The sequence below is a fragment of the Gossypium arboreum genome, chromosome 5 (genome assembly GCF_025698485.1).
Source record: "Gossypium arboreum isolate Shixiya-1 chromosome 5, ASM2569848v2, whole genome shotgun sequence".
In the NCBI taxonomy this organism is placed as follows: Eukaryota; Viridiplantae; Streptophyta; class Magnoliopsida; order Malvales; family Malvaceae; genus Gossypium; species Gossypium arboreum.
Window position 1 is genome coordinate 55,903,376 of NC_069074.1, and position 15,750 is coordinate 55,919,125.

Sequence of the window (15,750 nt, forward strand, 5' to 3'; positions counted from 1 at the left end):
GCCTAGTTTGCTTGTGCACGATGCCTCCTCACCGGCATATGCCCCGAGGATGAAGATTCACTTGCACCCTTCCGCGACCACGTCCATGCCCACGTCCATGACCTCGTCCACGAACTCCTCTTGTACTCATATCGAATTATCGATTTATTTAATTTTATGAAATTAGTATAACGTTCCACCGCTTATTAAGAAAATGTCTTATGGAAATATAGCAGTTCAAGAATTGCTTTCAGATCGTCGTAGTCTAGCTACGCCTCATTTCTCTTGTTTCACGCTTTTACCCTATCTACAAGATATCATAGTAGAGTCTCAAAGACTATTCATAATATCATATCATTATCATATATCGTAAAGAAAATATACTTACAGACTTGGTGCCGGGGATTCAGTGCGCCACTTCTTTCTTCAATCCAAAACTTGAACACCATGTTTTTGGTCACCGAAAATAGAAATTTGAAAACTTTGATTTGAAAACACCCTTTATTTTGAACTCTTGATTTAAAATAGAAAAGTTGGACCATTTTAACATGTATACTCTGTAAAACATCTTTGAAAAGAATTTTAAAAACCATTTCCAAAAATACCCTTCTTAGGCCTAAGTTTTTTTGAAAATTTTTTTTAACCCGATCCACAGCCGAGTTGTTGCAACCTAGGCTCTGATACCACTAAATGTAACACCCCAAACCCTGCCCAGACGTTATGGCCAAATCAGACGTGCCACATTAGAGTTGAAAACCCACGTTCCGTCTTAGTGTTTTAAAAAACCATATATTTTGTTGAGCTAAAAAAGTGTATGGAAGCTGGGCACCAGGTGGGTATCCGAGATAGAGGAGGTGAGCCATGAAGACTGCTTAAGTACCAAGCTCTTTGATTGGATCCAATCGTAGACATGCCCACAACCATAGCCACACTTTGTTATATCGTGTTTAAATTTGTTTAAGTGGGCGTCTTTGATAAATCGATTAATCGTGGCGTTGAGATATTTTGAAAACAAGTATCATTTTGAAAACACGTCCTAAGTCTAGTCGATTTGAATAATTATCAACCAGGTTTAAAGTTATTAAAAATAAAATAATCTCGAAAAGAAATAAAGGGAAAGATAAAATGGCCTTATTACAACCCAAAAATAAATGATAATTAAAGGAAATTTAATGAAAACCAACGCTTATTTAAAAACCCAAAGACGATCACCGTGGCTACTCTGAATCCCCTCCAGCCCAAGTCCCCACATCAAGGCTCACCTGCAAAGTTAAGGAAAGGGGGTGAGTTTGGAAACTCAGTGTGCAACAAGCCCCTTTCAGAGCCCAAAACAATAACAGCCTGTTGGGCCTAAGCCCAAATCCAATCTCAACATGTACTCGGCCATAGCCCTTTTCATATTTCATATTTCATATTACTGGGCCGAAGCCTTTACTGTAAATGGTATGGCCCATAGGCCCATTTCAATATCACATATAATGTCAATGAAAGAATGCAAGCACATTTGGGGAGACTACTCAACCCACCATTCGCTACTCTCCACCCGTATCAACCAACACACCATGTGGGGATTAACTCAACCCACCCAGCCATAACTCTCCACTGGCAGCATAGTTGCTTTATCATATAACTAGAGGCCTAGCCTCTTTTAATAACTGGGGCAAAAGCCCTTTTAATAACTGGGGCATAAGCCCTTTAATAACTGGGGCATAAGCCCTTTAATAACTGGGGCATAAGCCCTTTATCATAACTGGGGCATAAGCCCTTTTACACCTCCTCCATCCATATAAAAACCCAACCCAATGCATTTATGATTACATCATGTGCATATCATACATATCATGTGCATATCATACATGTCATGTGCATATCATACATACCATTTTATCAAAATCCCATGTATTAAATTCATACATAAACCCTAGGGGTATAATGGTCATTTTTACCTAGGGGCAAAACGATCATTTTCATGTTATAAGGGTAATCTTGTAATTTTACCAAAATTAGGGTTTCCATGTTCATTAACTGATTACTAACAATTCATGTGTGCAAACAGTTAGTCCGGCCCATTTTAGCGAAATTGAGTTATTGGGCCTAAAAACCTCTAATGGGCCCTACTTAGCCAATTTCGTCATCTAGGCCCATTTAGCCTATATTCCATAACGGTTTTATCAGTCACGATGCGCAATTTAACAGGTTCTCCTTTTCTACCAATTTTACCCAAATGGGCCCGAAAGCCCAATGGGCCCCACTTCTACTCGAGGCCCAACTTCATCGAGAACGCCAAAAATCACATTCTTACCGCTTTCCATTGTTCCCGATCATCATCTCATCGATTCTAACTAACTAGTGAGCGTTCGCTTGCTCACCAGTCCTCGAAATGCCAGAATTTTGGCATTTTGGCTTTTCGGCATTTATCGCTTTAAGCTATGATAAAGGGTTCGTTACGCACCTGTTTGGCGATATTCCTCGACGAGATCTCCTACACAATTTCTCCTATAATCCATCGTTAATAATCAGCTTCCCATAATTGAACCAAACCAAAAATCATCTAATACTAATACTTACACATTCAGCCACCATCCATAATGGCCTTAGGAATCTTACCTTTGTCGCGATTGATGACTAGGTCTAGCCACTCCGGAGATCCAAGCTACCCCAAGTCGACACTACACCTTGCTGCTCCTCCACTAAATAAACCACAAAAAAATATTAAAAGAAGACCCCATAAAGCCTATACTCATATTCGGCCATCTCTCTAAATTATAGGGTTTCGGCTTTTGGCCAACAGTTACTCTAGGAATCGTTTAGAGTTCGAGCACTTACCACAGTCTTTCTTCTCTTGAACCCGTACGCCTAAAAGGTAAAGGATTTCTAAATTCTCATAGGGACCACCCGGAATTCCTTCCAGGGCCTGTTGAATTATTTTTATAGATTCCGTCATTTCACCGATTCGGACTAAATAACGAGCTAATGAATCTCCTTCTTTTGCCATTTGGATTTCCCAATCAAATTCGTCGTAACACTCATAATGATCAACTTTCCGAAGATCCCATTTGATTCGGATGCTCGTAGCATTGGGCGGATAAACCCCAATTTATTGCTTCTTCTCCACCAATAACGCCTATCCCTTCAACTCGTTCTAAAAAATAGGATTTCGCGTAATAAGTTTTTGATATTCAACAATTCTGTTAAAAATAATCACGAAATCCAAACATTTATCTAGCCACCGTAAGGTAGATCGGCCGCCACTCCTCGATCTGAAAATAATTATGCATCATTCTCATACCGGTGGCGACTTGAATAGATCATATACTAATTCTCTTTCTCTGAAAATATAGAAAAAGGGGGTCTGTGCACCAATATCTGCCATAAAAGGTCCAACAATTGAAAAGGAAAGAAAAGGTTGCTGGTTACAAAGAATCGGCACCCCCTTATCTTCACTGATTTCGACTTTTGCGGTATTTCGGCAGAAGTAGAGATAAGGGAAAGAAACAATGGTGAATGGAGGGAAATAGTGGGCTAATTTGAAAGAAGGAAAAGGAAGAAAAAATGAATGGGAGGGAGGTAGATTCGGATTGAAAAGAAAAGAGAGAAAGAGGCTACACACCAAAGGAGAAATCGGCACCACCTGGCCCCTAAAGCCGAAAATCCCCACCTAAAACCCCTCTACCAAAAATCCCCTCTCCAATCTCCCTTATTCGGCCAACTCTATCTCCATATCACATCCCTAAAAGCTCTCCCCTTATCCCTCCTTATTCTATGCATTTGAATTGATCCAACTCTCCTCTTACAGAATCCACTTAGGTTCCAACACTTACCCTTCTTGCACATAAAAATAAATCCTCTTATTTGCCAACACAAGGACTCGATCCCATGTCTTCTGTGACAGCCCAAAATTGACCCTAGTCGGAAGGTGGTCTCGGGACCACAAAATCGAGGCATAAAAATAATTAAAAATTTATTTTGATGCCTATAACATGTGTGTGCTCATGTATGACATTTTATGATGATAGATTTAGTGTTATAAGGGTGAATTCCACAAGAAAGGACTTAGTAATGAACTTTGAAAGTATGATAGGGAAATGTGTGATGACTAATTAAAGCATGCATGCAAAATAATGGACTTGCATGTCAAATTCCCCTTTTATAGGTGGTGGCGGCCATGACAAGGAGGATGGGCTAAACATGTCATGAAACATGTTTTGTTGGTGCATTAGGGTGAAATAATAAACAAAGGTGTATGGGTGATAAAAAATGAAAAAAAATGTGTGTGAGTGTGGTAATCCCCCATTGCCGTGAGTTGTAGAGAAGGAAAGAAAAAATTTGTTCATCCTTTCTTTGAGCCAAAACTAAGGAAGAAGGAGGATTTTGCTTCATGCTTGGTTTGGAAGAGATCTAGAAGGAGATTTGGCTAAGTTTGCATCAAGATTAAGGTATGTATGAGGTTGTGTTAGGAGTTTCATGCATGTTTTGGTTGCTAACTTGATGTGCATGTTAGCCATGGCTCAAATCTTTGTTAAGCCATGGAAATGGTATTTGGCCAAAGTTGTTATGGTGATAAAGCCATTGCATGCTAAGTGTGAAGCTTGATGATGATGCATGCAATGATGGATTGTCTACTCTTGAGTAAGATTTTGAGCTTTCTTTTGTTTTATCATGATTGAAGTTGAAAAGGAGCATGATTGTCATATTCGCCATGATGCATTCATGAGCATGGTTCATGCTTCTTGCATGTTAGTTAAAATTTGTGTTTTGGATGGCTATGGACACCTTGAAATTCGCCATGCTCATATATGTATATATATGTTTGCACATGATGTTTTGGTTATGAAGGAAGTGATGAATAAGTTTGTTTAAAGAAGAAGATGTTGAAGAATAATTGTGAAATTGTAAGCACATTCTGCCTAGCACACATATGAGTGCTTGATGCTATATTGTAAGTTTTGAGCTACAATATGCAAAGCATTAACTAGTAAAATGCATGCTGTTTTTGTGTGGTATTAAGTGCATAATTGGCCTCAACATGGACAAGTATATTCGGCCTTGGGTAGCCTATTGAAGGCCTTAGCTTTTCCTTGATGCTCGAATAAATTGTATTGAATTGCTTGATGTAGTATAAAATATGCATGACCATTGTGTATTCAAGCTAAAGGGTGGCCATATGACCATTTAAATTCCTTGTCATATTCGGCCATAAGCTAGCACAATGAGGTTTTGATAAATTGAATTTGTTTGAATTAGCTCAAGAGCTAAGAGGGCCACAATTGGACAAGGGGAAGGAAAAAGTAATCGAATAGCCGTAAGAGCCGTTCGACAACATCCGAGGTAAGTCCTCAAGAAGTGACCTTACTTGAATTATGTGGAATGAAATATGGATGTATTGATTATTGATTTATGTGTGTATGAGTATTGAATGATACCGGGCTAAGTCCCAAGGCGATTATGTTAGTGATTATAATTGTGTTTGAGCCTTAGTAACGAAAATAAATATGTATGTCCAATGATTATTGATGTATGTGTGCATGAGAAATTGAATGATATCCGGCTAAGCCCCAAGACAATTATGCTGGAAATTATAACCGGGTTAAGACCAAGGCAATTGTGCTAGTGGCTACATCCGGCTAAGACCAAGGCATTCGTGCGAGTCATTCTATCCGGCTAAGACCAAGGCATTTGTGCAAATCGTGATATCCGGGTTAAGTCCGTAGGCCTTGGTGCGGGTTACCATAACGGGCTATGTCCCAAGGCGATTGATCGAGTAGCGACATCCGGTTAAACTCCGAAGGTATGTGATTTGAAAATTATAAGCTTGCTGGAAAATTTCAGCTAATGCACTTGTGAAATTTCCCAATGACAAGGTAAGTGCGGTGTGTGCTTTATGCGCTAGGAGTAAGAGCGTGTGAATATCCGCTCCTATGATGGAACGAGTTATCGGCCTTAATGAAGCCGTTATTTGTGTATGAACATAAGAGTTGGGATGGTGAAGTAAGTATGATTATGTGAATGTGCATTAATGAAATGATGCATTTAACTATGTGAATGTATTGCTGTAATTAGAGTTGATTATATTCCTTGAGACTTACTAAGCATAAAAATGCTTACTCCGCCGCTTTGGCTCTCGGTTTTCTAGATTTCGCCGATAGCAATCGGATTCGGGATCGTTGAAGTCGAAGTCATCCACACTATCAAGCCCCCATTTTGGTATAAATTCTTGGTTGAACTTGAAATGGCATGTATAGGACTACCCTTGTTGGTTTAAATATGTTACGATGTATATGTATACGGCCATGCGAAAATGGCTCGTAATAGTGAAGTATCAACTTTAACTATTTGCGGTTTGTATATATATATATGGTGTCATGATGTGACTATGAATTGGAAATGGAATGTTGGTCACATGATCAGCCATTGGCATGGTTAAAATGATCATATGTGGACCTATGTAAGGCAAGACTAGTTGGTTCATGGAGACTACAAAATAGGTAAGACCTACCTTAAAACAGATGCTGCCAGCTGCAGTAACGTGAATGTGAAAAATCACCAAAATTTGTAGGAATGGTATTAAATAGTGAATAAGCTATGTAAATGAACATTGATGAGTCTATTTTCATATGGAAGAAACGAAATGGTCATAGGAGTTACATGTTAAGAGATATTAAAGCTATTGTGAGACAGGGCCAGAACGGTTTCTGGGTTCCCTGTCGCAACTTTAAAAATTTACTATAAATTATCCAGAAAGAATTAGGAGACGTACCTTATATGTACAGATTCAATTTTGAGTCTAGTTTCATTAGAAACAAACGGTACCAGCATTAAAGCCCTGTACAGAGAGATATTCAAGTTATACAGAGCGAAGGTCAGAGCAGTCGATCCCTGTAACATGGGTGACTTTAACTAATAAACTGTACCAATTGGCCTGACAAAAAATTCTAGAAATAAATCCATGGATGGATATATGAGTCTAAATTCAGGGAAAATTTACGAAACCAGTTTCCGAGTTTTGAAACTCGAGATATGATTTTTAAGGCGACAGTGACGCAGTTTTTCCAGCCTGACTGGAAATGTCCAATGGATGGGCAAAACAAGTGAACTTGGCTTGCTAACCCCTCGTGTCCGACACCGGCGATGGTCTCGGGTTCAGGGTGTTACATCTTCCCTTATGCTCCACACGCCACCTTTTTAGGAGCTTAGTGGCGTCACCCTTGCCACTTTACTAAAGCTCTTTTTGTGATACATTTTACCCACAACTTTATATAAGGGCACCTAGCCAGAACCCCTAACTCCTAAGTCCAAAATTTAAAAATTCCCCCGGGTTTTGGCCAAGTCATGGGCCTTCCATAAGCCCATTTACATACCCAAATTATGAATTCCATAATCACATACCAAATTTTAGAAACTTACTTAAAATATCAAGAATCGCGAAAAACCCGAAAATCAGGATGTTATAGAATGTTTAATCATTAAATGAATATCATGTTATATGCTTTTGATTTTGTATAAGTGTGTAAGAGATTAAGGTTGACAAAAGCTTGGAAAATAGCCTAGGTATATTCCACACAGGCAGAGACACGACCATGTGTCTCAGCCGTTTATTGAATACGACTTTGGGACACGGGCGTGTGGAGCCTTAAAGTATGAAATTTCCAAGATTTTTGTAAGTTCTCGATTTAGTCCCGAAGCCTTTCTAAAGTATGTTTTGGGCTCCGTAGACTCAAATAAGGGACTATGTGTAAGTAAATGAACATTTTGAAATATGAATGAAATTTTATGGCCCGTATTTTAGTTTAATGTTTGTATGTTTGTCCGGTAACGCCTCGTACCTTATCGCAGCCTCGGGTACAGGTAAGGGGTGTTCCATATGGACTCTTATATTAGGTTTCACCCTAATTTAGCAAAATGTCGTAACCCTATTTGTAGGCGTTCGATCAACTCCGCTTAATTATGCCAAAAATACTCTTAAACAGGGAATTTTGCTCCTCTACATAAGCACATCAAATCATGAATCAATACCCAGAATATTAACTCAAGCATTAAGAACACATAATTAAGAACAAATCAAGTATTTATCATATAGTTCAGATAATAATAACAAGATCCATCATAGGTTTCAACCCCCTTAGTTATCTAAGAGGTTTAGTTCATAATAAAATAAGAGTACATCTCAAAAGTATGAAAATAACAAAACATGAAGAAAACTCTAAAACCCCTGAAGGAATTCTGAGAGAGATCTTCAGTCTTGGAGTAGCTCTGGCTTTTGGGATGGATTGTCTGGCTTCCTTCAAGTAATTCCCGGCGTGTGGTTTTGTACTCCAAAAAAGTTTTGGAGGGAGGGCCCCTTCTAAGTCATACTTAGGGTGTTTATATAGGCTTTGGATTGGCTTTCTTCCTCCCTAAGTATCCTTTTCCGTGTATAATACATCTTCTTGAAAAAGGGGCACGCCCGTGTGCCATGACAGTGTGACGTGATTGCCAGGCCGTGTTTGATTCGTTAAATTGCACATGGCCATGTGGGTCAATGGCCAGGATGTGTGAATCGTGAAAACCTTGGTCGACGCCCTCGAAGGACACGGGCGTGTGAGCTGCTCGTGTGGTAAGGCTTAGGCTGTGTCATCTTCTCGGTTTGGTCTGTTTTGTCCCTTTTTGGCTTGTTTTTGGCTACTTTTGACTCTTGGTGCTCTCCTGAGTATAAAACATGAAATAACCAGATGAAGAGCACCAAAATCCACAAATCTAGTAATAAACATCCATAAATATGCTAAGTATTTGGGGTAAAAATATGTATAATTTGGCATTTATCAACACAATCGCAACAAGTAATAAAGTGACAAGTAAATGTCAAGTTATCGTACCCATAGGGATTGTGAAAAGAATTATTTATGAATGCTGTTTAAAACACTTTGGTGAAGAAAAATTTTTTGTTTGAAGAGGGTGATTAAAAACTAAGATCTTTAATTAAGTAACTAAACAAATAAATCTCAAATGAATGATTTCAAAATACGATTTTAATCAAGATGACATGATTGTGTTAGATTAATTACATTTCTTAACTTAGAATTATTAAACTCATGTTATATTGTTACGAATAAATTCAAGGCAACTTGGTAATTTGCTAACTTATGAACATACTCACCTACCAAAATCCATTCATCTCTTGGACATATCCCTATGTCAATTCAATCGATTAAACAAATCTTAATAGGCAAATATGTTATTGCACTTATATACTTACTAAATCGAAATAATCTCTTAAACATATCCCTATGTCAATTCAAAAAACTAACTCGATTTAATAAGCACATAAAAATCTATGTGAGGTAACAAAGTATCCTTACCTTGAAACAGTTTAATCACAATAATCCTGCAAGTTATGCAAGGCAAATGTATCATCAGATATCGTTGCTAATTTAACCCTCAGTTACCTTAGATGATTAAACACACTAATTAAGTATTGTGCCTATTAATTACAATTTCAATCTGTTTAAATAATTAATTCATTAGTTACCTAACAATTGTAATGCAAGAATAACTTAGTCATGATTTTACTTAATCAAGCATTTTACCGAGGCCTATAACAACATAAACACAATTTTAACAATTTAAGCAGGCAAAATGCAATCAACCTAACACGAATTAAATTCAAGCTATGTTGACTAAATTAACCATTCCAACAACATAAATATTCATAGATATGTTCATCATAACAACAACAAAAACTTAAAAAGATAAGGAACAAGAATCAAATCCTGCGTTTCTCCATGGCTTGAATAGCTTGTTCCGTTCTTCATTCTCTACTATCCTTGTTGATCAAAGCTGCTACGAACACTTCAATGTTGCTCCAAAATGGCTGATAAACACCCCTTTTCCAAGTGGTGAAATCGGCAAGTGAGCAAGAGAATTTAGAATGGCAAAGAAGAGAGAAAGTGGAGAGAAGAGACAAAAGATGTAAATGAATTGAGGTGTGTTGAATGATCAGCCAAGGGGGGTTTATATAGCTGATGATGGCTACTAAAATTAGCTGAAAATAGCAGCGAAAGAGTCATCCCTTGGCCGGCGACACATGTGGCAAGGTTGATGGTTTCAACTTTGCTAAATTTGGCTTGGGGCATATCTACAAAGCCACCAATTGTGGAGGGGTTTGAATGCAACTTGAACAAGTCTTTGAGGGACTCTTTGCAAGAGTAAATAATCAGCTAATAATCTAATTTGGGTCAGCTCTTGGGATGGTTTTGGGCTGTCCATTTCTTGGGCGGTTCGGTTCACTCAGTTCGGTTCAACTGGACCACTTTTTCATAATTAATTAATAATAATTTATTAAACCAAATTAAATTGGATATAAATTAAAATTAATTATATTATGAATTAATACACATATTTTTGGACCATCTTAGGCTGAAATTTAGTTCACCTTGATACTTCAAATTGCTTCTCGATTTTGTGCTTCTAGCAGTGTCTGCTGAGCCATTTTTCGCCCTTTGTGCAAATCTGTTGAAAATAACCAAAATTCATCAAAAATAATTATTAAATTAATTAAAATTCAACACATTCATATTTTAAGTGCACTTTTGTTATTTTATAAAAATTAATTATTTTTTGACAAGAATTTTATCGAAACTGTATGATTTTAAGTTAAAAAGGGTATATAAAAATGCGTAAATTTTTGTGTTTCCCCCCAAACTTAATTCATTTCTCGTCCCGAGTAATGCACAAATTTGAAAAGAATTTCTCGGAAACACCTTTGAAAAATTCCTTCAGAATGACATTTTTCCCAGAATTATGAATTTAATATACTTATGCTCAAAAACAAGAATTTTGATAGTTATGGTTACTTAAGTATACATATCGTTCAAATTAATCTCAATCATTCTTATGATAGCCAAAAATTAGACTAAATGTTTCCTAATAAAGTCATGTTAACCCTTACCAATTTAATTTTATTCTCTTATTCAAGATTAAGCTGCAATCATTAAGTTTAACTTATGCCTTCATATGTTGAACGTAGTAATTTCTCTCCACTAATGTAGGTAGCATTGGAACTTGAACCAATAGGTCTTTAACAAGGTTATAACGTGGCTGGGCTTAGGGGTAGGTATAAGATAGATAATTTTAGACTAAAAACCCTAGACTCAGATTGCATCGAACCTTCGAAATAATTACCTTCAATACATCAATTTTCTTTGTTTTCACATTCTCTTTTGTACATCTTATTTTAAGAACTCTTGTTTTTTTTTAACACTAGCATTTTGCTGAATGTACTACAATTTTAGAGCATTTGATACTTCTTTTCAACTCCACTAAACTTATTTTCAAAGAATATTCTGAATAGTACTGAGTCTAATGTTTGGGACAATTTTAAGATAGTTAAGAGAGAAGTGATGTAACACCCCAAACCCGGCCCAGACGTTATGGCCGAATCTGACGTGCCACATTGGAGTTGAAAACCCATGTTCCGTTTTAGTGTTTTAAAAACCATATATTTTGTTGAGTTAACAAAGTGTATGGAAGCTGGGCACCAGGTAGGTATCCGAGACAGAGGAGGTGAGCCATGAAGGCTACTTAAGTACCAAGCTCTTTGATTGGATCCAATCCTAGACATGCCCACAACCATAGCCACACTTTGTTATATCGAGTTTAAGTTTGTTTAAGTGGACGTCTTTGATAAATCGATTAATTGTGGTGTTGAGATATTTTGAAAACAAGTATCATTTTGAAAACACGTCCTAAGTCTAACCCATTTGAATAATTATCAACCAGGTTTAAAGTTATTAAAATTAAAGTAATCCCGAAAAGAAATAAAAGGAAAGTTAAAATGGCCTTATTACAACCCAAAAATAAATAATATTTAAAGGAAATTTAAAGAAAACCTACGCTTATTTAAAAGTCCAAAGACAATCACCGTGGCCACTCTGAATCCCCTTCGGACCAAGTCCCCACATCAAGGCTCACCTGCAAGGTTAAGGAAAGGGGGTGAGTTTGGAAACTCAGTGTGCAACAAGTCCCTTTCAGAGCCCAAAACAATAACAGCCTGTTGGGTCTAAGCCCAAATCCAATCTCAAACATGTACTGGGCCAAAGCCCTTTTCATATTTCATATTTCATAACACTGGGCCGAAGCCTTTTCAAATTTCATATTACTGGGCCGAAGCCTTTACTTTGTGGTATGGCCCATAGGCCCATTTTATAACACATGTAATGTCAAATGAAAGAATGCAACCCATTTGGGGAGACTACTCAACCCACCATCCGCTACTCTCCACCCGTACCAACCAACACACCATGTGGGGATTAACTCGACCCACCCCGCCATAACTCTCCACTGGCAGCATAGCTGCTTTATCATATAACTGGAGGCCTAGCCTCTTTTAATAATTGGGGCAAAAGCCCTTTTAATAACTGGGGCATAAGCCCTTTAATAACTGGGGCATAAGCCCTTTAATAACTGGGGCATAAACCATTTTGATAACTGGGGCATAAGCCTTTTTGATAACTGGGGCATAAGCCCTTTAATAACTGGGGCATAAGCCCTTTTGCACTTCCTCCATCCATATAAATTCCCAACCCAATGCATTTATGAACATCTCATGTGCATATCATACATATCATGTGCATATCATACATGTCATGTGCATATCATACATATCATGTTTATCAAAATCCCATGCATTAAGTTCATATATAAACCCTAGGGGTATAATGGTCATTTTCATATTATAAGGGTAATCTTGTAATTTTACCAAAAATTAGGGTTTCCATGTTCATTAACAGTTACAAACAATTCATGGGTGCATACAGTGATTCTGGCCCACTTTTAGCGAAAACGAGTTATTGGGCCAAAAAAACCCCTGATAGGCCCTACTCAGCTGATTTTGTCATCTAGGCCCATTTAGCCTATATCCATAACAGTATTTAACAATCTTAACATGCAATTTAACAGATTTCCCATTTTCTACCAAATTTACCCAAATGGGCCCGAAAGCCTATTGGGCCCTAATTCAGCCCCTCGAGGCCCAACCTACCCGTGAACGCCAAATCACGTCCCATCTGCTTCCATTGCTCCCAATCATCATCTCATCGATTCTAACTAACTAGTGAGCGTTAGCTTGCTCACAAGTCCTCGAAATGCTAGAATTTCGGCATTTCGGCTTTTCGGCATTTATCACTTTAAGCTATGAAAAAGGGTTCGTTACACACCTGATTTGCGATATTCCTTGACGAGATCTCCTATGCGATTTCTCCTATAATCAACCACTTATAGATTAGACCATGTTATTATTAAACCAAAGCGAAAACTACCTATTATCATCACTTACACATTCGCCACCATCCACAATGGCCCTTGGGTTCATACCTTTGCCGAAGTTGATGACTAGATTTAGTCACTCCGATGATCCAAGCTTTTCACACACTCCTCGATTGGTAGCCTTTAATCCTCACTAGCACCAACAAACCAAATAACACCAAAAACCCTTTTAGCCTTAGTCGACAGAGGGGGTTTTAGCTTTTCTTAAACCACAAGATACAAATGGAAAGAAGGTTCAATACTTACCAAGAGATCTACTCGTTGAAGAACGTTCCAAATACCTTCCTACCCCATATCCGTTAGAATCCAACTTAAACGTGCGTGAAAATAGATCTAAATATTAATTCTTGAATCACTAAAATATGAAGCTTTCGCTTTTCAAAGAAATATTAATCTAAGCTATTACAAGGGTTAGTACACACATTACGGGTTGAAGTTGAAACGTTTCCAAAATCAATCGCCTACGATAACCACCACCTGTCACTCAAACTTAACTAATCCAATATCAATATATGTAAATCCTAAGCACATCAGTCATACGAAACATAAGGGCATATTCGTCATTTTACCATACAGGGGTATTACGGTCACTTTACCCTACAGGGGCTTTACGATCTTTTTACCTAATAGAGGTATTTTAGTCATTTCATCCTACAAGGGTGTTTTGGTAAATCTACAACTAAGGGTATTTCAGTAATTTTGTAAACCAATGGTATTTCTATAATTTTTAGAAAGTCAAGGGTATTTCTGTAACTTTGTAAATCAGGGGTATTTTGGTAATTTTACAAATTGAGGGTATTTCGGTAATTTCACAAACCAAGGGTATTTTGATAATTTTACAAACTAGGGGTATTTTGGTAATTTTACAAACTAAGGGTATTTTAGTAATTTTGTAAATCGAGGGTAAAATAGTAATTCTGTAAATCAAGGGTAAAATAGTAATTCTATAAATCGAGGGTAAAACGATAATTCTGTAAGTCGAGGGTAAAACGATAATTCTGTAAGTCGAGGGTAAAACGATAATTATGTAAATCAGGGGTAAAACGGTAATTATGTAAATCGGGGGTAAAACAATAATTACGTAAATCGGGGTACTTTGGTAATTTTACAAGTCGAAGGTATTTCAAGAATTTTACAAATCGAGGGTATTTCAAAGATTTTTACAAACTAAGGGTATTTCGGTAATTTTAGTAAACTAAAGTATTCTAAACATGGATAACAATACTAATGGCTCTAAAGCCCATTCTCGGCCCAAATGGGCCCACACGCTCGTGTGGCCCTTTTAGCCCAAATCTAGCCACAAATATTAGATTCACCTAGCCTAGCCCAATATTTACTACACAATCAAACAACTTATCCAATTGGGCCTGTAGGCCCATTAGGCCCACTTGACCCCTTTCGACCCATCGCGGCCCGAAGTAGCCATCCTAGAGCTAGAGTAGTAAGAAATACACACCTGCTAGGAGACTGGAGTTAATCCACACTCCGAGCACTCTTAGCCGACGCCCAACCCAAACGAGCACGCCATACAGCGAAAGGGATCAGCCAAGAAAGGTGCCTTTTCTCTCCTCATGGTTCCCCCTATTTAAAGCCAACTTCACAACCACTCTTATATTAGCTTCCTGATGTGGGATCCCTCCAACATTAGAGTTTAAATTCAACACCAACTCTTGCCCCTCGTTAGCAAAATAAATGCTCCTTGCTTGCCATGGGATTCAACCCATGCCTCCCTCGATGCTCCACACGCTATTTGCCACTAAGCCACAAGGCTTTTTGTGTCATATTTTATCCCCAATTAATTATAAGGTCTAGAGGCCAAAGTCCGGTTCCTTTAAAAACCCAAAATAAATTGCAAGAGCCAAGGCTTGAACCCAGTGCTCTATACAACCTTAATGACGCCACAACCACTAGACTACAAGCTTCATTGTGTCATTTATTTACCACAATAATTTAAAAACCCTCATCCAAGCATCCGTGTTTTTTCACTTAATACCAAAATTTTTGCTAAAGCCCAAGTTTGAACCCAAGATTTCTCTAACACTTCTCAAGGCCATTAACCACCAAAGCGGACATTTAATTGTGTCATTTTATTACACAATTAAATACCTATATAAAACCTCCTTACGGACCCACACTCAAGGTCCAATACTTCTAGGCCCAAATTCGGGGTGTTACAAGTGATGGCTAAATTTGTAAGGGTTCAAATAAAATTAGGCCATATAGTCTCAAAGTTGGGTTTCAAAGGATAAAAATTTCATCATGGTTGGCTTGAAAGGCTCAAATGGTCCAAACAACAGTTGCCTAAATCATTTTCAATATTCCATGCTTCCTAGGATTTCACCTTAAGAAACTACTAAGTCAATTCTAAAGACTTAAACTTTCATGCACGTCTAACTTTCCTAAGGAACTAAAAAATTTATGGTACGATTTGCATGCCTTATTAAAAATACATTTATGTCATTATTAAGCTAA

At 37.7% G+C, this 15,750-nt stretch overlaps 1 long non-coding RNA gene across 1 annotated transcript; it reads right to left on the reverse strand.

Moving 5' to 3' along the window:
* Positions 1 to 1,153: 1,153 nt before the first annotated feature.
* Positions 1,154 to 13,394, reverse strand: LOC128292899 (uncharacterized). The gene is made up of 3 exons (XR_008282881.1): positions 13,327 to 13,394; positions 13,170 to 13,213; positions 1,154 to 1,241 (listed from the first exon to the last, which is right to left on the reverse strand). It is a non-coding gene; the product is annotated as an uncharacterized LOC128292899 (long non-coding RNA).
* Positions 13,395 to 15,750: the final 2,356 nt, after the last annotated feature.